We start from the raw sequence: 23741 nt of genomic DNA, 5'->3' as shown, positions 1-23741 counted from the left end.
TGTTCTTGGCAATGTATAAGAACCTATGAGCCATCATCTGATCTGGGATTTCTCTTTTCTCTTTTTGGGAGTGTGTGGTGGTGGAGGAGTTAGGAAGAGGCAGTTTTGCACCTATGGGATGCTTGGAGATCATTCCCCTGCACAGAACCGTGTTGTCAGCCACAGATCTCTTTCCAATTTCCACGCTTCAATCCTGTCTATGTTTGCCATCACATTGGCTGAGTATTTAATCTCTTTGCTCTCCAGAAAACAGCTCTTTGTCTCTGTCTGTACCGTACAACAGAAGCAAGTAGCAGGATTGGAGATGACGAAAAGACCCTTAAGAAGAGCATGGGTAGGACATTACAGAAATAGGTCCCTTCTTTTTTTCCAATGATATTTTATTCAGTTTCAACATTAATACCATATACAGTCAAAAAACACAACTTCGTCTTTTCTCTTATTTTTGTCGACTTCCCACCCATTTTCCCATGGAGTAGTTGTTTCTCTTCTTCTGATGCACCCTGTCTTCTACCTACCAAATCGTAACAATATTATAATCTGATTACTTCTGTTGCTTATAGCTCTAATCCTGCTCATGAGTTCATCATTACTATTTCTTGAAATAGTTCAAAAAAGGCATCCATTCTTCCATAAAACATGCATTCTCTTAAAAAGCCCATTCTCTTAATTTTGCTGTTACTTAAACCCCCCCTCCCCAAAAAAAGGTCCCTTCTGATACCTGGGTTCCAAGCCATCTAGGGCTTTATATGCCAGAATCGAAACCTTGAATTGGGCTTGGTAGCAAACTGGCAGCCAGCAGAAATCATGTGGTCTCCTACAAACAAGACAGTCTATATAACCTGGCAGCAATATTTTGTTCTAGCTGCCATATCTCAGGTGTAGTCAAGGGCAGCCCTATGCAAAATGCATTGCAGCAGGATAATTGGGAGATGACTAAATGATGGATTACTGTGGCCAGTTATCGCTGTCCAAGAATAGCCATAGCTGCTGATGCAGCTGGAGTTGGAAATAGTTGCTCTGTGCAATTGGTGGCACTTGGGCTTCTAGGGACAGAGTAGAAGCAAGAAGCGTGCCCAGCCTGCAAACCTCATTCTTCCGGGGGAATGCCATCCCATCCCATCCAGGACAGGCTGACTAACTAATTCATGGACCCAGAATGGCCATAGGATAACAGCCAGAGTGCTGTAACGAAACTGAGCTATGCACATGCAACAGTGAATGCATCCTTTTATTTAAAAACACACAGACCTCCCATTCATAAATAGTTTGACAGGGATAAGGCTGACTAGAAGGCTTTCCCTGATATATTGGTTTTTTTAATATAGAATATTTTTCTCTATATAGGGAATATTCAAACACAAACTCCTATATTTGCAGCCTGTTATGGTATAACCCACCAAGAGGCAATTTAAAACTGCTCTAAGAGGGTACGCTTTCACTAACAAGAAATGTGGGAGAGAGACACGAATATAAAAGCCTTTTTTAATTTTAATAGAATATCTTTTAGCCAATAATGTGAGGTCAATCTGTAATGGGAGACTATTGAATAAAGCAGACAGGCATAAAGATTTGACTATCAGTCTTAATGATGGCACATTGTCAGCTTCAGAAGCCATAATGTACTCTGGCCTTTCTCTCCCTGCTTTAATGCAAACGTTCATTCATATCAGCTCGCCGTGTCAAACTACACGGCAATTTAGTCCCTTACTTCATGGGTACACTATTGAACAGAACTGACTTGCCAGACCAGAAAATATATGTTTTATTTATTTACGTTGTAGATTTATGCACTGCTCTTTAGTATAAATATTTCCAGAGTGGTCCTTCCAGTGCAGTATTACGTTTCCAACAGTAGCCAGATGAAGGTCCTTCACAGCCTACAAAGAGAACATCATAATGATAATCATCACCTCTTGTTTATTATTTCTGCCCCATAATTCTGGCAGCTAGCACAACCAGACGCCGTCCTCTGCCCCAGCTGCAACAAAACATGTCTCTCCCGTATCGGTCTCTACAGCCACTGCAAGCGCTGTAACCTTCCAACAGTTTGACTTTACCCCACAAAATGCACTCCTCCATTGTTTCCCGAGACAGACAGATGCCAACCAAACATATTACCTTAGTTCACAAAAGCTCCATTTCGCTACGATGGCAAATAAGTGATAACACTACAGATAGGGAATCGTAGAATTGATAACTGAGATTCTTACATTGCAGAGGGTCATCTAGTCCAACCAAAAGCATCCATGACAGATGACCATCCAATCTCTGCTTTAAAAAATCCCAAAAAAGGAGAGTCCATCGCTGTCAAATGGCTCTTACCATCAGAAAATTCTACTTTGTGTTTAGTGAGTTGTGGGACAGTCAAGTTTCCAGCTGCATTTGTTTGTTCCTTTGCCTTTAACAGCAGCCAGAAACAAATAAATGAAGAGGGTGAATATTTTCCTGGCAGAGAGATAAAGGATTGAGGAAAAGAAATACCACAATTTCTGAGAGTTTGCCAGTTTGGATAAGATGCCCCTAACTTTTCCACTTCCTTCTGGAGCCAATGCTCTTATCTCCTGCTACAGTTCTAGGATAACTCATTGTGGTGTCTGAATTTTGTTCAGCCCTATCAGGAATTCCAGGAGTCCAACCTGCAGCGTGAAGGAATATTACAAATTATTTTGATTCCGAAATCTTATCTGTATAGTCGAGTTTTTCTATTTTGATTTCTGTTTGTCTGTTCTCCTCAAAGAATTCCATGAGATAATGACCGCTCCCCGCATAAAACGGGGGGCGACCTTTGCGTGGACGCGCGCAGCCCCTGAATCTGGAGCGGCTCCATCAGCATAGGCTTGGCTTTGCCTTCCCTCAGGTGGGATACCTGGAGGTCTCCGCCTACCCCAGTCAGTTGTCCAATCCCACCTGGGGGAAGCATTGCCAAGGAGATCAGGCCAGGTGGGGGAGGGATTACCTGCCCACACAATAGAGGGAGGATCTTACCTGGGAAGCCTCACTTGGCTTCAGAGCTTCTCCCACCCTACCCACCCTCAGTTAATGCCTTATTTTGCAGGTTAACTTTTCTTACAGGTATGCGGGCGCTGCTACGTTAAGGTCACTGTCAAAGGGCCGGAAAGGAATTTCCCTGCATTTGCAGGTTTCGCCTTTCCCGTAGCAAAACGTCACAACTTTGGCGGTATCAGGCTTTGGGCGGAATCCTTTTCTCCATCTTCCTCTTTGCAGCGGTGATACCAGGGTTCCCCGTTAAAGGGGTTTCTGAAGGGAGGCTTTGACCGTACGCCGAAAGGTCGTCATTGCTCTCCCCCATGGCGGCGGCGTAACGGGGGCGGCTATCTCTGCTTGAACATATGTTCTCCAGAGCCAGCCCATCCCCCACACAAACACTGGATAACCCTGATGCTCCCTAGGTCCCCGGCTGGGGACTGGGGGAGGGAGAACGCCCAATTCCTGAGCCAAGGTCTACCCACATTTGAAATTTAATAAAGTTGTGGCCAATTTAATCCCATAGCACGTTGTCTTGAGTCGTTATTCCACATGACGGGGGGGCGCTCGAGACCTGGGTACTCCGCCTGTCCACGCAATAAACAATAACAAAATTAAGAAAAACGATAATTTGCTTCTATCTTTAGACATTCAAAATATCACCCAGTGTTTTGCAGCCAGTGCCATCTTTAATAATACATTTGTTCCATCAAAGGTTCAGAGATCTTTTTTCCAGTGCTGGTGAGAGCGTGCATTAATAGTTATTAATGAATTTATGAACATGCTTGCTAAATGCCATTGTGTTCACATAGGAACTTAAAAGCACAAGTATGAAGTGGTGCTGAATTGCCCAAGAGCTTTCATTCAATTCTCAGTTGGTCACGTATTAATTTAGCAACCTGATATGCATCCTCAGAGCAGCTTCAAACACTATTGAAGGAGCATTGTCAGCCACATGGAAAGTGGTGCTTCTTGAAATGTTCAAATTGCAGAGATGGCTTCCCTGGTCTGATGTGCAAGAGATGGATTGATGCATATGAGGTTGCTAAATTAAATGCACTACCAATTAAGAATTGACTGCAAGGATTTTGACAATCCAATGGCTCTTTATAGTGTTTTAAATCCCTCTGCAACCTGGATGATTCACCTGTTGACTGGAGATGCAAGTTCCTCAGCACATAAGGAGGGCACCGCTCAGTAATGCTTACAAATAGCTTGGCAGAGAACCCAGAGCATGGAAGAGCCCATAGCTCAATGGGGCACACATGCATTATGTTATGTACTGAAGTTCTCACCCTGGGCCAGCATGGGGATACTGTAGATAGTTTTCACTCAGGTCCACATATGCAAATAAGGGATCGAAAGTGACGTTCAGTGATTGGATAGTTACAGAAAATGGTTACTGTTGCGTTCTAGTGGAGGCTGTATAAGCAGGCTGGCTGAACCCTTCAGTTCAGTTCTGTTCTGGCCTGTGAATAAATAAGAGATGTTTGAAGAATCGCTGTGTCGTCTGATATGTTCACCCACAACTTAACACATTACATGCACAAAGCCCCAGATTCAGTCCCAGACAAAAGAAATGAAATGTCTGCCTCTTACAACCTGATGCAAAAGGGAAACAGTCTGGACCAGGGATCACTCAACTATTTTGGATTCTGGGCTGGCAACACCGCTTGAAGAACCAGTATGGCTGTAAAGCAGGACAACAAAGAATCTATTTGCGGTCATTGTTCTTTCTTAAAATAAATAAATATGGGTGTTAGCAGAAATGGTAAAGCTCGCTAATTATATAAGAATAAGTAATGGGCTACAAGATGATACATTCATTGAAAACCAGATAATATTTATTCAGTATTGGACCAACACACATAATGAGTCGGTGCAACCATTATTTTGTTTTCTTTTCATTATGTGATCATTACTGTAATTACGTTTTGTTTTCTTCCCGCAAAGGAAATATCAATTCAAGCCAACTATTTAAATATTCTATATGAACGTATGTGAAAGACTCTGCATGAAAAGAATCATCTGAAGAAAAATTTAAAAAGAAAGCCAGCAAGCCTTCCTCTTAGCCCCTTAACTTATCATTACAAATTAACAATTCTGGTTTCCAGTATCTCCAGCTGATGCATGTAATATCACTGTAATATTACTATAAATAAATAGCTGTATTTTTATTTGACTTACTTTCATTTCATGAATTAATTTCAGGAAAGTTTATAAACTATGCTATATTAATAGAAAATCTCCTGGCTTTCCCTATATCATTGCTGCTTTTATTTACTATGAGATTTTGTCCATACTTTGTCCCTCCACAAATTGTATGTTGGGATAGTTGCTCCTTTTCAGAACTTAGCAATTACAACCTTTGCTGCCAACAAATCTGTTCAAGTTTGTGGATTGTTGTTGTCTTTCTCCCAGTTGTGCTTAGCTTTGAGCACTCTGATATCAGAGCAGGAAAAGCAATTCATAAAATTGCATAAATCCATAAATTGATAGAGCAATGTGATTAAGCTCCCCAGCGTGTAAAGGAGCCGACACAACCCAGAGCAAGATACTTTCTCGTCATGTGGCTTTCTGAGTGTCCCAGAAACAAACGAACATAAAAGCATCCAACATCTCCCTCAAGATGATGAAATTATTTGTTGCATATTACCGGGGTCAGAAATTTCAGGCATTGCATTTCAGGCAGTCGTATTTGATACGTCCAGCCTTATATTCATATTGTGCAGGGCTCTGCCTTTTCTTAAAACATACAGACGGGAAACAAACCAAACCCTGCTTCGTACTGAAAACGCTGCTTTTGCCTGATGGCAAAAATGCATGTAGCCGCAGCTGTCTAAAATTAATTCCAATGTCTCCCCACACACATACACAGGCTTCTGGCTGCTTCCTCTTCGAGTAGCAAACAAGCTTCTATTTTGTCCTCCACTCTAATCACGATAGGGGGCTTCTTCAATGATTACATTGTTTTGGTGTGGTCAAAAGGTGAATACAAATGTTCGGTTTTTGGAAGGCGTATTGCTCATTGGGGATCGGAACTCATCATCCATATCAGAAACAGTAGTAAAACTGGAGGCCATCTGGCCGATTTACCTGTTAATGCAGAAGCAGCGGTCCCAGGGCCAGCTGGAGCAGACTTGCCAATGTTTCAGAAGTCCCCAATGCTCAGATTAATGGCCAGATGTTTCTAAAAACTCAGCCTTGCCAGTCTCCACTTTGTTGCTCCCACACCTTTTGTCAGGGTTATGCTTGCTTCTGAGTGTTCAGGATCATCTCATCTCTCAACTCTCTCGCTGAGACCATGCTAGGTATTATTTTTCCCACTGAATGAAATTGATGTTTTGGGTTTTTTGCACTTGTAAGGGGAGCCTGGGCTGCATCAAATAAATTAAAATGGGCCAAATAGTGTCTAAGTGGGACTTTGCCCAGGATCTTGCTATCAACCCACCAACCTTTGGTCTGAAAATAGACCGGGTGGGGGGCATCACTGAGACGAAACATAGGGAATAATGGAATTCACTTGAAGAATGGGCATCAAGATAAGCTCTCTTCCAATCAAATGAAATCATGGTCAGGATGGGAATATAAGCAAAGGAATGAGAATGAAAAAGGAATGGAATGTAGGATATATATATTATAGAAATAAGTATTACATTTAAGGCAGTAGATAAAGGATTTGAACATCATGGAAATAAGGATGGGAAGTCAAAATAAGGGAATATTAAACTGAAACTGAATCAAATTTCTTGAATTGTTTGAATTTGTTAAATTGTATGAAAATCAATAAAAATTGATGGAGGAAAAGATAAGAAATGAGGATAATTCTCTTTTATTTTTATTTTTGCTGTTTTTCTAGAAAAAGAGGTGCCAGAACTCACCATGAACACCTCCCTTGTTCTCTTATAATGGCAATGGCACCCACTTGAGAGGTGTCAGAACTGAGTTCCGGTGAGTTCCAGCTGGAAAAAGCCCTGCACATACCCATAAACAGTTATGCCATTTAGGTAAAGATAAAGGGACCCCTGACCATTAGGTCCAGTCGCTTTATTGGCTGAGGGAGCCGGCATACAGCTTCCAGGTCATGTGGCCAGCATGACTAAGCCGCTTCTGGCAAACCAGAGCAGCACACGGAAATGCGTTATGCCACTTAGTATAGGTTAAATAGCTACATTTTGGTGCAGAATATGCCTCAATTATTAGAAAAGTCCAAAGGGGGGCATTTGTACCTCTGCCCCTCAAAACAAGTTCTGTCAAGTGTGCCCCATATTGACGTTTCAAGCTATGTAACCTTCATGTCACACAAACATACACTGACATCACAATGCACACTCGTTAGTCAACAAGTCTGAAAATGGGATATCACTACACCTGACAGTAAAAACAGCAGGCATTAAGTCTACATAATAGAGCAGTCCAGCTCAGAGCAGAACAACTGATGCTCCTTTCATTGCTTCCTTGGAGAGAGGAGAAATGAAAAAGTACAAACATCTCAGAGGAAGAACCACCAGTGTCAGGTTGCTTTCAGGATTGGCAATGCCCCCCTCCCCACTTCCAGGTTGTGGGCCTCAGGAGGTGCCTGGCAATGCCAAACCCTGATGCCCCAGCACCCATCTGATGTGCATGCCACATCGGTCCTGTGGGTGTTGTTTTCTACAAACAGGGCCCTTTTAATGTTGATCTCTGTGTGCTAAACCTCCAGTGCTCTGTCAGCACTTCGGCACAGTTGGGGAAGGTTACCAGGTAACCAGCTGCACACAAAACAACTGCACCTGGCATCTCAGAACAGGAAACCCCTGTACTTGCAAATTGAAAGCCGGCCTATGAATACAAGCACTGCAGAGAAACACCCTGGCCAGAGTGTTTCAGCGTGGATCCAATTAAAGTCAGCTGCTTTTTTCCCTTTTTTTTTTAAAGAGTGCATTGTAAAGTGACTGTCAAATCACAATGAAAGCATCTGCAGGAAGCTCTGACCAAAAAAAATAAAAAAAAATAAAACCCGCCACATTTCCTTCAGCTGTGCAGGGAAAGCTAATTACAGGCAGGTTAGTACTCTGCATATCAAGTGCTTGCTACGGAGGTTCTTCCCAAGCAGGGCTGCTAATCTCCTGAGGGGCGTTTGAGCACCATATTTGTTCGTTTAATTCATTCAAAGCTTTTTGACCAAATCGTCTGCCTACACAGCACCCATTTTGAGGCATACCTGAGTGAATCTTTGTCCGTGGAGTTTTCTTGGCAGGGATACTGGAGTGGCTTGCCGGTTCCTGCTCCAGGAACCTATCCATTCTTAAGGAAATCAGCCCTGAGTGATCACTGGAAGGACAGATCGTGTGCTGGTCCCGGGGGGGGGGGGTTACCGTGCGGCATGGTCTGAGTCCGGTCCTGGGTCAAGGGTCTGAAGGCTGTCCGTCAAGGATGAAGCAGGGTCCAAGGCAAGGAGCAGGAACTGGTTTCCAAGGATGTTGCTCCCGCAACCTGGGACTGGGCTGACTGGCCTTTATCTCCTCTGAGGCCTGGGGCGGTCCTGGCCCACAGGTGACTCGCCTCCCCTGGCCTTAAGGCGAGCACTCCTCCTGAGAGAACTTAGTTCCCTCCGACTCTCTGCCCTGAGCCTCTGCAGCTCAGGGGAGGCTGGAGGGTTACTGGACCCAGAGGCAACCTCACCTTCCCCTGACAGGGCTGGGAGAGGAGCACCTGCAGGCAATGGGTCCTTGATCACCTCCGGAGCCAGAGCCGATTCAGCTGGTGTCTGCTCCTGAGGATCCAGCACAGGTGGGGGCCCTTCAGATTCAAGCTCCTGCTCCAGCTCAGCCGGCCCTGGAGGCGGGGACTCCTGTGCAGGCTGGGATTCCTCCGATTCAGCCTCTGAATCAGATTCCCAGGCCATCACAGATCGTGAAGCTGAGGCTCCAATACTTTGGCCACCTCATGAGAAGAGAAGACTCCCTGGAAAAGACCCTGATGTTGGGAAAGATTGAGGGCACAAGGAGAAGGGGACGACAGAGGACAAGATGGTTGGACAGTGTTCTCGAAGCTACCAGCATGAGTTTGACCAAAATGCGAGAGGCAGTGGAAGACAGGAGTGCCTGGCGTGCTCTGGTCCATGGGGTCACGAAGAGTCGGACACGACTAAACGACTAAACAACAACAATGAGTGAATCTTTAAGTCATTTCCTGTCTGTCAGATTCCTCAGATTCAGCCTTTGGGACAAAAGGGTACTCCCCTCCCTCCTGCCCCATTTGCAATGCTCAGCACTGTTGACTCCCAGCATTCCTGATCTTGCAGGGCAATACGACCTCTGCTTGGCCTTTCTGGTCTCTGGGATCAGGGAAATGGTAGCACAGATCTTGGTTCCCACACCAAAAAGAGGTGTGCCCCAAGGAGAAATAAGAGCACCTGTTCTCCCCATCCCGCCCCGAGCCAAGGAAGACACATCTCTGATAGTTATTGACAAAGAAGCACTTACAGTAGCTCCCATAGTGCTCTGCACACACACACACCCCAAACACACGTCTAGCCTCTAAGCAGCTGTCCCCAGATTTGTGCCCTGCAGGGCAGTTGCAGCAATGGGGGACCACATTCCCCCACCAGTTTAAGCTCCACTCATGTGAAAGTCATCACTGTTCTTCCCTCTTCAAGCCCTTCCTTGTTCTAGGAGACAGCAGTGCAGAGGATGTTGAAGTGTCTACTGTTTCCTTCCCTTGCCTGAACAGTCTCTTCTTCCTCCACCACATCCTGCATGTCTCCCTCTGTCTTGGACTGCCCTGGTTCCTGTCTTACTGGTGGCTCAAAAACCCATAGGTCGCTGGCCCTCCCCTCCTGGGTCATTCTCCTGGCCTCTGCTTCCACCCCACACTCTTCAGAGTCCTGCCAGTTCTTGACAATGCCTCACTTTCTCCAGAGATTGGAAGCAACCAATTGTGTGTGAAGCTGCTGACTTGGTCAAACTGAGTCAAAGCTCACTGTGGCTTTAAACAGTAGGATCTGCAGAACTTTGGACAGCTCCACAAGTAACACAGATGTTGTTCCAATCGTGGGAAAATCTTATCCAAGCAGTTACTTCCCAATGCAGGTATTTGAATGCATCACATTTTGTTTTGAGTCTTACATTGGAGCATCAATGAAAGGCCTTGAGTTGACCTTCTGTGGTCTCAGTGGAGGGTCTACATGAGAGCAAACAGTCTTGAACAACTGGTGTGTTGATTCCGATGGTTCATTTGCAAGGACTGTGACTTACTTCTCCATATTGCATAAAAATCTTGAGCTATTTCTACCGCTTCTCTCTCTGTGGGCTGCGTAGATGTGAGTTCTTATTGAAAGCTAGGCCTCCTCTTTTCAGCATAGCGTCATCTCAAACTTTAGAACTAATTCCAGCCTAGCATTTGAACTTTGCAGGTGCAGATTGAAATGTATATTCCTTCTCCCTCGTGTATGAGGTGATTTATTGAAAGGCATGCTCATTAGTACCTGTAGAATTATATTTAGCAATTCTGCCTCGATATATCCACAATGGATCTTGAATCCCTTTACTCACTCATTTTTTTCAAGCCTACATTGACAAAGCTGTCCTCATGCAACATAAAACTCATGACAGTGTTTAACTTTTTGCTAACAAAGGAATTAATATTTATGACAACGCTCACCAAACTTACATGCCCAAATGTATCTTCCTCATATGACCGCACTTCCCACAGGTCTACTTTTGTGATGTTTTATATTAGCAATTTAGAATAAGGGTTTCCAGTTTCTTTGATGGCCCCTTCAAGAGGAGACATGAATGACTGCTGATCTTTCTTTCCCCCCAAAGATGAACATAAGAACATCATTTGATTGTACAAAAAGGTTGTGAATCAACTTCAATCGGAGCATAAAGGCGTATGTGTCTTTTCAGTTCTCGCAAATTATGCATATTGTTTTCCTGTATTAAAACAAGCTGTAATTTGCTCCTTTGAGAAATTCTCCTTGATATGCTTTGTCTAAGGAGATGTGTCTCATATCACAATTTGAAAGTGCAATAGTGCCAGAAATGATGGGCAGAAGAAGGGTTACTTCTTACGTGCAGTTTCCTGATTTTTGAAATCACAGGTATGGCTCTTGCCACAATCAGATAAAACTACAGATCTGGGTCACTTTAATTAGTTAAATGTCAAAGTTTTATGAACCTCACCTCAGTATTGGTTTGAACTCTGTGAAATATAGAACTGTCTGCAGTTGACACAAACCGGATTGTAAAAATCTATGCCTGCAGTTCTGGAGACCGAGACCATATAACACCAGTCCTGAAAGACCTACATTGGCTCCCAGTATGTTTCTGATCACAATTCAAAGTGTTGGTGCTGATTTTTAAGGCCCTAAATGGACTCAGCCATGTATACCTGAAGGAGCTTCTCCACCCCCAGCATTCAGTCCGGACACTGGGCTCCAGCTCCGAGGACTTTCATGGACAGCTGTGAGTCCAAAATGCAAAAATACATTTCATAGGTTTCCAAGATACTCCTGAATTCCCCCCCCCCTTCCCATCTTCTGTAACGATCTACAAAGAAAGAGTTCAAATAATTTTATATGTAGATATGTATGTATAACAGGAGGACAAAATTGCCTTTCTTAGGGGAGAAATTATATAGATCCATTAATTACACCAGGAAGAATGTTTAAACTGGCATGTGTACAGTCTCGAAGGAGACGGGACTACAGAGCTAGCCCGATTCCCCCTCTCCCATTATTACATTTCTCTTTAAAGATAATATGATTTTCCTGAGGTCAGCCATCAGAATGTAATTATTGTGCACCAAACGTGTTCTTCCCAACAGCTTGTTTACTACAGAACACATCCGCTTTCACCGGTACATGAAAACCTGTATTTTGGTTAGGCAAAATTATGCACAATATTCATCACACGATTACTTACGTAGTTATAGAATGTCTGATAATAAAAGAGCCTTGGGGAAAACCCAGATACTTGCACAGCATACTTAATCTGCCTCAAAAATACCTTTATCTGTACAAAATGGGAAGGAAAAGGGAATGCTGGGAGGTAAATTCCAACACCAAATATTTTTTCCTGTCTTTTATGCCAGATAATATTAGTATAAATTTGCTTAACTCTTCCCCCAAAAAGGAGGGCTATTCTCTGAGATCTTTTACTTGAACTCCCTAAAACTATATGCCTTTTTTGAGACTTTCACATTACAGAGAATTACAGGGGTTAGAAGTGAGCTCCAGAGGGGTTGCAATTGTAAGTATTAGCCTTGAGGTTGAGCTGATTCACACATGCATGCTCATCATTTGGTGACTTGCGTGTAAGAATGGCTCCTCACAAATTTAACCCTGGAATTAAAATCTGCATATCACTCACATTGCAGACTGCTCAGACTAGGATGGCAAGAGATGGGATGCAACCAGACAGACTTATAACCATCTCGCTTTTTAAAGCTGGACATTTAGCCATCTCATTTTCATTCCCACCCCCCTCTCCTGCTGTATTAAACCAATGTGGGCTCCAAGTGGGAGACTATATTTGAATGCATCTTTATGTTACCCTTCCCCGCTTCCTCCCCCAAAACACCTCACTACATTTAGAAAGCTCATATATTAGAACCTGCTCCCTCATGTGCTAATTTTGAATCTTTAGAGATGTGGGGGATACAATAAAACATTTAATTCACTCACTTGTAATATCCATACAATTTGAGCAAATAAATCTCCCTGCTCACAGTATGAACGAGTCAAGCTTACCTTCAGGTGTACATTCGCTAGAAAATATGACGCTACTCTTGTAATAATGTGTGATTTGGTGGGGGAGTGCAGCTAGCTCAGGTGTACGTCAGTCATGCAAACGCTAATACTACAAAATAAAACAGTATTGTTACTTTGCTAGGGTGATGGCTTTCAGACTGGCTTCTATTGAACTCTAGGGGTCTGCAGAAGCTCGTTATCTATAAGAAAAAAAGAGGACTCTGCTCCTAAGAGATGGCTGGTCTATAGCCAATGATGACAAAGCTGTTGATCATGCAGACGATCTTGCATTGAACCTCAAGATCTATGGCTTATTTCAGACGCAGGTGGTTTGCCTTCTCGTGATTACTGTCACGTGATGGGAAGAGTGGGAACATCCTTCCTGGCTCCTGCGCCTCCATCACATCCCCACCACCAAGTCCCATTGCCTTCCGCTCTTTGGAGGAGAAGGTCTGCAGGAGAGAGCCTGCTTCATTCATGAAGCCTCATCGTACAGTTTAGAACCCTCCAAACAACTAAATGGATTGCTCTTTTATTCTGAAGGCATTTCAATAAATAATATTTTTTCGGGGGGAGGAGAAATATCACCCTCTCTTCTCCAAATATTTATCATTTATTCCTTAGATGCGGCAAGAACCTTGAAAAATAAAAACCTTCATAGCTGCAGCAAATTCAGTAGACTTGTTTTTTTACAGTTATTTGGGGTCCTCGTTGTGAACGGTGAGGGCACCTTAGGGTGCTCACCAGAATCTTCTGTAAGACACACAAGTTCTGTTGTGGATGGTGCAAAGGAAGATTATAAACCACTGTGTTTCCAATTAAAAACGGCCAGACATTTCCTTGTAGATATGTACTTCACTTTAACCACATCTTCTGAAATTGCTGGTTCTTTTTAAAATCCACATTCCTTGGAAATTTGGCCCAGAATCGCTACATGGAGATTTATTTCTTAGGTGGGGATATGGACAGCTGAAATGTCTGAGAGCTTTTAGATGTTTTCATCTAAAATTGTGCCAATGCAGGAAGGAGACTAAATCTTCCAAAGGCTGGGATTTATTGCCATAGTATAAAGAGGCTTTCTGCTTCTTCTGCTTCTTCTTTTTTTTTAAAAAAAAAGATGACTGCAGTGTGATGGTTCTAGGTAGGTATTTCTTTTTGCATAGGGTACATCCCCGTTAATCTACTGTAGTCAGAGAATCCTTTTGCTGGAGAACATTGTCTCCTAGAGCTGGGATAGGCAAACTGCGGCCTTCCAAATGTCGCTGAACTACAACTCTCATCATTCCCAACCACCAGCCATGCTAGCTGGGGATGATAGGAAACTGGATACAACAACATCTGATGGGCCATAGGTTCCCCAAACCTGCCCTATGGTGCTTGTGTTTCCCTAGAACTGTACAAATGACATTCGATGTCAGGACACTGCTGCATGGGAAACCACATTCACACACACACATATATTAAAGAAGCCTATAGGGTATATACACTCCAGTTCTGAAGAGGAAGATCACACATTTCAAAGGAAAACGAGGTATGTGTACCTTTGGGTCTCTCTGTGTTAAAGATTGGGTTCGTGGTGTGGCACCATCTCTAGGATAAGGCTGATTAAAAATGATTCCTGAACACCTACAATTTTATTAATTGTCCAAGAAAAGGAAAACCATCTGGGAGCTTTTCAAGAGATGCCACTGAGTGCTGCTGCTCATGGAAAAGAGGAGCATCCCAGCGGGATTTGATGGAGAATATCATAGTCCATCTGGGCAGAGCTCCAGTGGCATTGCCCTTGCCACATTCAGGACTCGTTCCTGGCCCCACCCAGGCCAGCCCTCTCTGCCATATATTTTCAACAGGCAGTCATTGGGCCCCTGTCTAGCTGTAGAAAGCAAAGTCCATTGGGTAGCTTATTTGGAAGGCTGTGAAAGGTGAGGGATGGGATGTTTCTATATTTTGAAAGGTTGTACGAGGGAGGGAGTGGAGGAGACAAAGTCAAGTGAGGTTGTGTGTCAGCATTTATAAGACTAAGCAAGAGTGTGGGGATGTTCTGGAGGATTGTCTGCAAGAATATGGGTGTGGGTTTAATTTTCTTATCCGTCTTTGTTCTTGTTTTTTACTAATTTCAAACATTTTTATCCTGCCTTTGTCAGGCTCAAAGGGGTTAACATAAAAACAGAATAGTTATAACCCAACGATTCAACAATAAAACCAAAAAAACCCAAAACCATTGGATTATTTTTTTTAAAAAATATCAATTGCAAAAACAAACAAAAATAGTTTGTTTTATGTTTGTATTAATTTGTTTTACTGAAAACGCTTTCAGCACGTCCTCCATCAAATGATCTCAGGGTTGGGTGCAGCCCCCAAAACAAAACAGCATAGAAATGCATGAATGATCCCACAAAAGCAATAAAATAATGACAACACAACTTTTTACAGCAAAATCTAAAATGATCTACATAAAGCTGACTAGAGTTACTAAACCAAACCGGCAAAAGCCACATGAACAAACAAACGGGTTTTCAGTTGGCGCCGGAAAAGAACGGAGTGTTGGCGCCGTGTGGAGCTCTGAAGAGAGCGAGTTCCCGAGACAGGGGGCCACACAGATAAGGCCCTTCGCTGCATAGCTAGGCAGTGTATCTCACAATGTGGCAGCCCACTCAGAAGAGCCTCAATGCACCCCATTCCTCACAGGTGATATTCTTCCCTTACAAAACAAACACACTTGAAGAAGACCCAATGCACAGAGCACACCTGATCAGGGGATTGGGCCTAACCTCCTTAATCACTTTTTTTAAAATGATATGTGAATAAAACGTAATTTTAATTCTGCTGGCCTCTTTATCCCCCAAGCCCTCTAATTATTACATTGCTTACACCGTGAGCCCTTGTGGGACAGAAATGTGCACATCCAGAAAGTTCCTGTAATCAGCTCTGAGCCTATGAGACCCAGAGCTCTATGAGCCTAATACACAAATAAATGAGTACCCTTGGGACAGATCGGGTTCACGTACAGGTAGCCCGTCTCTACTGTGGTTCGTAGGAAGTGAAGAAAGGGTGGGATTTCTTTTAAGATATTCTGAACCTTCACACCAAAGTTACTGATTTAGGAGTCATATTTAAGAGATATGGATAAATGAAGTGCAGGCTTTTCTGATTGCTGAGGTTAGAGATGGACCCCCTGCTTTCATTCACTGTTAATTTTGCATGCATTCAGTTGTGAGTCCATTCTGCCCTGTTTTCTGAAGATTGGGGTGTTTTTCTTTAAGATTCCATTTAAATTTTATGCATTTTTGTACGCATTTTCCGGAAAATAGAGTTGCATACATTTCCCACCAAAAAAACACCCCCTCCAAAAAAAGAGAGATGCATTTTCCCCACAACATATGCATTTTTTATATGTGTTTACATGCAAAATTTGGAGAAGGGCACAACCTGTTAACTGTGCTCCAATCATCATAGGAGTCTGGGCACTGCAAATTAGGATGGGTTTCCTTTACTTAAGATGTGGACCAAATGAAATTCTCCTCCATCCTTGGATGGGAGCCTGGGGCCAAGCAATGCTTGAAAGGGGTGGATTAAAGTTTCCGGATAGGCAATATACCTGACTGAGAGAAGTTCTTTACTTCTCAGTAATAACATTACAGCATTCAGATTTCTAGCCAGAGCAGACCCAACACTTTAAAGCTGGAAGATGCTTCTTTGTTTCGTCCCAACATGGAGAATGTTCATTTATTTACTGCTCTCACTTAATTAATAAAAATAGTATGTCCATGCTTCAGAGCATCTTATCACCACTGCAAATGCAGGACTTCTAAGCTGTGAAATCACTTAAATGCGTAATTGCTCGGTTCAAACTATGACCTTGTTCAACGTGTCATGTCTGGATGTATCACTAATTGCGCATCATGTCACCAACAGTTTGTTTTCTGGCTCAGAATATAGAACAAGTTCCTGCGCATGCATGATCAGTTAGTTTTCAATAGCCACTCTGAATTTCATTTTTAATCCAAGTTCTGGTCACTGATTGCAGTTTAGGCAGAGCTGTGTAAACCCTTCCAAAAGGTGAATTTTAAGGCTTTGGAGAATGGTGGAGTTCTTTTATTACTGGCACATGGCATAGCTCAGGAAAGCACCCAGGTCTTGGGAACAAGAGAGCTGTGCAGCTTAAGCGAAGCTCCTCAACTAGGATAAAGTGAAGCTGAATTCCTTTATATTCTCTCTGTAAACCAATCCACAAGGCTGTAGTTAATGCTAGAGGCCCAGGTGGGGCAGAGCTCTTACCAGTCAAGTGGGCATATGATTCCTCTGCGAGTTCTCTGAGCAGAGTTAAAATCCAATAATTATCTTGAACGGAGTGGTTAGATCTAGTTTCATGGCTTCCCTTCCTTGATTGCTGGTTTGCTTGTGGGGTATCCTGCCTTCTCTTCAAATTAGTAAGCTATGCACATGACCTCACAGGCACTGGAAGAACATTGCATCATGCTGGATGCAAACCCAGAGCAAGACGGATCCTTAATTCGCACAGTCCTTTTCATGTGCCAACATGGACTTCAGTGGGTTTTGGCACTCAGCTCAACGGGAATTTGCCTATTAGCTGATGTCATGGCGAGGCACTCGCTGTACTACTTCACCACAAGCAAAAATTGCAGCATGGATCATCGATCCAGCTGAGATGTGCTAAAAGGCCTGTGAAGGCCAAAACATCCATGTGTTAATAAAAGGTTTAGCTGGAAACAGTTAGCTAAATATACCACCTACCTTCATATCATGCCCCACTCTGGTGATCCCTCTGGATGAGTGGGGGGAAACGCAGAATAAGCTGGTGGGGGGGGTGTAATAAGAGCAGCTGCTCTGCATATATATTTTCAATTCTCATACATCTGTAAACAGCAAAAACAATAAACAAGTTACTTATCTGACAACAGTGTCAGATTGATCCCAGTTAAATAATAGTTTACAGATTAGGTGTGTTTCACAATTAGCTGTGTTTCTGATTTGATCCTGGAATGTCCCTCTTAGAATAATAATAATTTAATAATAATTTATTATTTATACCCCGCCCATCTGGCTGAGTTTCCCCAGCCACTCTGGGCGGCTTCCAATCAAGTGTTAAAAATAATACAGGATTAAATATTAAAATATTAAATAAAAATTATTAAAAACGTTTCCTTAGGACGTCCCTATTTTCAACAGAGAAATTTTGGAGGGTGTGGAGTTATGCAACTCCCAAGCCAAGGAGATAAGTAATTATATAACCTTGAGAAGACATCTGAAGGGAGCCCTGTATAGGGAAGTTTTTTAACGGTTAATGTTTGATTATGTTTTTATATATGTTGGAAGCCACCCAGAGTGGCTGGGGCAGCCCAGTCGAATGGGGAATGATGGTGATGGTGATGGAATAGGGCATCCCTATTTTCATCGGAGAAACGTTGGAGGCTATTTGAAATTGTATTGGGGTAATAGCTTATAGCAGAGATGTACAACAGCATGTGGAAGGTATCTAGGAAATGCAGTGACCCTCAGTGTTCTTTCCTATTGGTTTTCACAGACCACTCAGATTTATACCCTTTTTCCTTTCCTGAAGATGTGTAAAAAAATGCTGACCCGTTAGTACCTCCTCAACAGATGGTACTTCTTCAAATTAGCTGTTGCCTTCTCTGTTCTTAAATATGTTTTTGCTATGCTGGAATCATTCAGAGCACCAATGCCATGGGCATGCAACAGTTCATGCCGCCACCTTCAGTGAGGCCTAACCAATCTCAAAGAATTGGGAGGGGGGCAACCTCAAATTCTAAAATATGGACACATGCACAAAGGAGGTCTAGGTTCGAAACACCTCAGGAAATGATTCATTTAAGGAAATGGGAAAGTTTACATTTTAAAATACTTTCAGCATCAGTAATGGTAAAGGTTAAGTCCAGTCAAAGGCATGCGACGCTCATCTTGCTTTACAGGCCAAGGGAGCCAGCGTTTGTCCACAGACAGTAATGTGGTCAGCATGACTAAACTGCTTCTGGTGCAACAGCATACTGTGATGGAAACCAGAGCACACGGAAATGCTGCTTACCTTCCCACTGCAGCAGTACCTATTTACAGTGGTACCTCGGGATGCGAACGGGATCATTTTGACTGTCTGCGCATGCGCGAGCAGCGAAACCCAGAAGTAACACGCTCAGTTACTTATGGGTCGCCATGGAGCACAACCCGAAAGCGCTCAATCTGAAGCATATTTATCCCAAGGTATGACTGTATCTACTTGCAATGGTGTGCTTTGAAATTGCTAGGTTGGCAGGAGCTGAGACAGAGCAACGGGAGCTCACCCTGTCTCGGAGATTCGAACTGCCAACCTTCTGACTGGCAAGCCCATGAGACTCAGTGGCTTAGACCACAGCGCCACCCACATCCCATCCATCAGTAATGACCTCCTATGCGTAAGAGGGTTGAAGATCATTTCAAATGCATCCTCCCTTCTGGAGTCAGCAGTACCAGAAATAATCAAATCAGATGCCTTCAAAAAGCAGGGTTTTCTTTTTCTTTGATGACACTGCAGTTTTTGGCATGGGGGAACACTTCTGATGCTGTCCACACTGCTCCCCCCCCCCGCCCCACATTGTGCAGATGGATAGGGATGGATGTAAGGGACTGGCAATGGATGGCGTTGTTGGCAGACCCTGCCTCAAGAGAGTGAACTGATGTTCCCTAAAGCATGCCTGCCCACCGCCCAATTCAAAGTCACCACGTGGGCACCAGCTTACAAAGCCTGTAGCGCTGCAAAAACATGACTCAGGCTTTGATCACCCTATTTTATTTGAGGAGCAGATGCCTGGCACAGGAAACATAGTTTTAAGATAATTAATTACAGTGCTAGAACGAGATAAGTACAGCTTGATGATGTGCATTGTTTGTATTAGAGGAGACATGAATTGATTTGACATTCCCAGAATATGGTGGTTGGAAGATGGTGAAGTGTGATCCTGCTGTGATGAGCAGGTACTTTCATATGTTCCCTCCATGTTCCCTTGTTCTTTCAGAAGAATCTGTTTGCAATTATAGTTTGCAGTTCTGCTTGCTAGGTGGAAACATTTTTCTCAGTAGGTTTCATGATAATGTATCACAGAAAAACAGTATGCTCATTCCATTTTATATAATCCCCCTATCATTTCACAGACTTTTCTTGGATTCTTCATTTAGGAAGTAAAGTGGATGTACTATATGAATATTCAAAATCTGTCCCCTTGAATTTTCTCCCTCTTAAGAACATAACAACTTAGGCACTGCCTCTGCTAGAACAGACCAACCAGGTACTCCTAGGAAGCTCACAAGCAAAGCATGAGATAGCCATGTTTACCTACCCAGTAACTAGCAATCAGAGATAGAGCGCCTTTGAATGTGGAGGCTGAATTTTTCAATCAGAGCCAGCACCCACTGACCTCCATGAAGTCGTCTAATCCACTTAGGACATCAAGCCACTCCTCAGTTTATCCCCTCCTCCAAGATTTGCTTCATAGCTGAATGTTTTTGAATTTAAACCCCAAGTCTACAAAGAATCCCCGGTGTAGCCTTTCTCCTGTGTTGTCCTCACAGTGATGTCATGAAGCCACTTATGTTCTCCAAGTCTCCATATATGCAGGTAGATATGGAGCAAACAGGTCTAAAACACCTGACCTGAATGGACAATGGTTATCTGATGTACATTGTATGCACATCCAGCTCCAAACCTGCGTTGAAATGACCCCTTGAGAAACATTTGCCGGTATTCAGCCTAAACTGGTATTGCTGAAACCTAAACCCATTCTTCTCATCTGAAAATTATATTAAGGGCTACTTGAAAACTGCTCTTATGCTTTCCTTTATCAAAATGTCTGTGTATGTAGGAGATTGGTTACTGACAGAGAATACAGTTCTGGTACAGTCCTCTCCCTGACTTTCTGGCTTTCTACATATCAAGATTTGTTTATGTTTTTGTCATGGAGGATTGGTGGAACCTGCAACTCTCACAACTCTCATCTGCACTGTGAAATGGTGCACTCCAAAAATAGCTGTACCTGGTCCTTTTAATTTGTTTTGTTTTGTAAAAAAAAACCCATGAGGTTCCCATACTCATATATTGATAAAAATGTCATGGATGCCAGCACAAAATGGCTGCCATGGTCAGCAAAACAAGAAGCAATAATAGTCCATACCGGTGAGTACTGTCACAGGGACTGTACCACCTCACCTGTTCCTTGTGTAGACTAGGCCTAGTTGCTTCCTCTCCATCATTCTAGAAATACCAATTTGGCTCCAAGGCTGCAGTTCTGGGATTTGCAGGCAGCAGTGCATTGTGAAGGGCATGGCCAATGCTTACAACTCTATCCATACAACAAAGAACCCCAGAGCCAGACTGTTTAAAAGCATACTTTAGATGACTCAGACTTCACAAGGAACACAGCTCTTCATGGAATTTCTGCTGGTGTTTTCCCCATTATATGATCTTAAAGAGGGAGAATACTTACTTTGTTGAAGTATTTGTTATCCTCTGAGCCCTCAGAATGTGCAATCTTGTTTTCCTGTCTTAAACAGATTTAATGTGGAATAACAGACATCTGTTGTTATAAAATTTACTACTCACACAGGATGTTATAAAAACAACAAGTGGAACTGCCTGGAAAATGTAAGTTCTTCTCTTCCCTTCTTCCTTTAAAAAAAAGCATATCCATTTTCTATTTTTGCTCACAGAAGGGGAAACATTTGAAAAACGACTTCTTTCCTGATATTTTGTTGGAGGACAGCTATTCTTCCAGTGAGATAATGTTCCGAGTTTTATAGTATTAAACTGGAACACACAAGAAAGAGGCAACAGTGAAATAAATCTAAATGAATGAGGCAACAGAGTGGTTTCACGTCTAACCTCAGAAGCTTTATGTGTTTCTTGCGTAGGATGTGATTTTCTGAACGCCCATGAAATACATTTTCCTTCTCTTCTCCTGTACACCACAATGTGTGCTCGAGTGTCTGTGCTTGCAGCTGGAGATGATCCATACTGCAGGGGCTTAGATTAAAGCTGTGTGTGCCTCAGGTCAAATCCAGACCAAGCAATGCTGCCATTCTAGTGCAGGGACCCTGCCGAAAACACAGATTTTTGTTCAAACTCTCCCTACTAAGCCAAGGGAACAGACAAGAATGCAGTGGTGAGAGAGGAGGCAGGAGAGTAAGCCTACCTCCGCTGTTCAGGAGTAGCACAAACTCCTGCTACTCGTTGCATTTCATAGATTATACTCAGAGGACATAGTCTAGTCTCCTCCGCTCCCTAATTTTATTGGACATTGGAGGCCTGGCCCCCTCTCAAAAAATATTGGTGGGGAGCAGAAAGGCTCGGCCCCCCAGGAGTTGGCACTCCTGCTCACATGCTTGTTGGTAAGGTGGGCTCTAAATGCATACATTAATTAATTAATTAATTAATTAATTAATTAATTAGCAGCTCACTTTGACCTTGTCATGCCAACATGCAAGTGCTCGTTTTACACACACAGTCTCTCATTTTCAACTGACAAGTTGTTTAATACTGGCACCTTTCTACACCAGGGTTTTTAAGTTTGAAGAAAGTTTTATTCCTCAAAGGGATGTTCTTAGCAACTGCTGATAGGTACTTCTGAATAATACACATGGAAGTGTTCTGAGAGAATGGGGTTTACATCCCACTTCTGTGGAGAGGATCCAATGGCTGAATTCTAGGCCCTTGTAGTTCCCAAGACCATCTGCAAGCGGAATATGTGGCAGACCCATGCTTACGCTTTTGCGTATGGATGAGAGACTAAAACAACCTTTGCTAACCTGGTGGCCTCCAAATGTTTTGGACTGCAATTCCCATCATCCCCAGCACAAGGAAAATGTTCTTTTTTCAGGAGTAAGTGCAAATACAAATAAAACATCAAGGAAGTTTCTATCATCCACTCTTCTGCTACAGCACAAGATGAAGTCTCACTGGGAATCACGAGGGTTAATATGTGCGCTGCTGCTTTTAGTGAGAAAAAGTATGTTCCCTTTTCAAAAATTCTCAGTGCTTTCATTACAAGCGCAGCCCTGTTGTTTCAGTGCTGCTCCTTGTGGCATTTTCTTTCTCCAGTGTCCCCCCTGTTCTTCACCACATTTGACTTCCTTGTCATTTGATCCTGTGAGATGGGATCCTCCTTAATGAGGGTCCTGGTTGCGCACGGGCCCCTAAGCCACCCCCACTGGGAGGGTTGTTGCCAGGCATGGCCCAAGCCTTAACCGTTGGGCCCCGGGATCGCGCCAGGCTGTTTGGGCCAATCGGGCCAGTTGGCGCGATTCCTGGGGCCTATAAAAGCGGCTGTGCGGCATAACTGGGGGAACTTGCATCGCACTGCGAAACACCCGCCCTCCCTCCCTAATTTTAGGTGCTGCTGCTTTGGCCTGGCTTTGGATTGGGTCGCCTGCTTTGGAGCAGGGGCTGGGTAGGAATTTTTCCATTTGGCAAACTGGATGTAGCCACTTGGTTTTCGCCTACCCCTTTAGCAATCGTCACAACTTTGTAAGGTTTGGCGGTTAGGCATTGGCTTATTGAAGTGTGTGGGAGGGGAGGTGCGGCCATCACCTACCCCTCCATGAATAAGGGTATTCCAGTAAAGGAATCTGGGGGTCCTGGATCTCGTCCGAAGTCCGCTTGAGGAGCTAAGGCCATGCCAGGACCACAGGAACCCCGGGGTGAGCTTCATTGGTCTTCATCGATGTTGTGCCCTCGTTTGGTGTTTACCCTTTCAGACTTCCAGACAGAGAGGCAGGAGTCAGTTATAGTCTGTTGCCAATGCCTAAGCCAACACCACCCACTTTGCTGTAATCAATAAAGTTGTGGCCTAAATTTTGCCCAATAACTTAAACTAAAATTACGTGTCAGTGTGAAGTTATTTTCAGGGGAAGGGCTTGAGGGCCTCAGGGCGCAACTAGGTGACGCGTAGGATGTCTCTCAATGACTTCACAGTGGCATACTTGTGACGGCACCAAGGACAGTCTGATTGGCTGC

The 23741-nt window shown here is 43.4% G+C and overlaps 1 long non-coding RNA gene across 2 annotated transcripts; it reads right to left on the bottom strand.

Annotated features, from left to right (window-relative positions):
• Positions 1-1752: 1752 nt before the first annotated feature.
• On the bottom strand, positions 1753-23687 carry LOC308478268. Of its 2 annotated transcripts, XR_013987001.1 has the most exons (5): positions 23609-23687; positions 21217-21274; positions 17480-17601; positions 4591-4678; positions 1753-1880 (listed from the first exon to the last, which is right to left on the bottom strand). It is a non-coding gene; the product is annotated as an uncharacterized lncRNA (long non-coding RNA). The 2 variants fall into 2 exon arrangements; XR_013987002.1 differs by lacking the exon at positions 1753-1880 and having other exon boundaries at positions 3592-4678.
• Positions 23688-23741: the final 54 nt, after the last annotated feature.

Source organism: Podarcis pityusensis, assembly GCF_964106645.2.
Source record: "Podarcis pityusensis genome assembly, chromosome: 5".
NCBI lineage: Eukaryota > Metazoa > Chordata > Lepidosauria > Squamata > Lacertidae > Podarcis > Podarcis pityusensis.
Note: the sequence above shows the minus strand (reverse complement) of the source record. Positions and strands in the feature narration are given on the sequence as shown.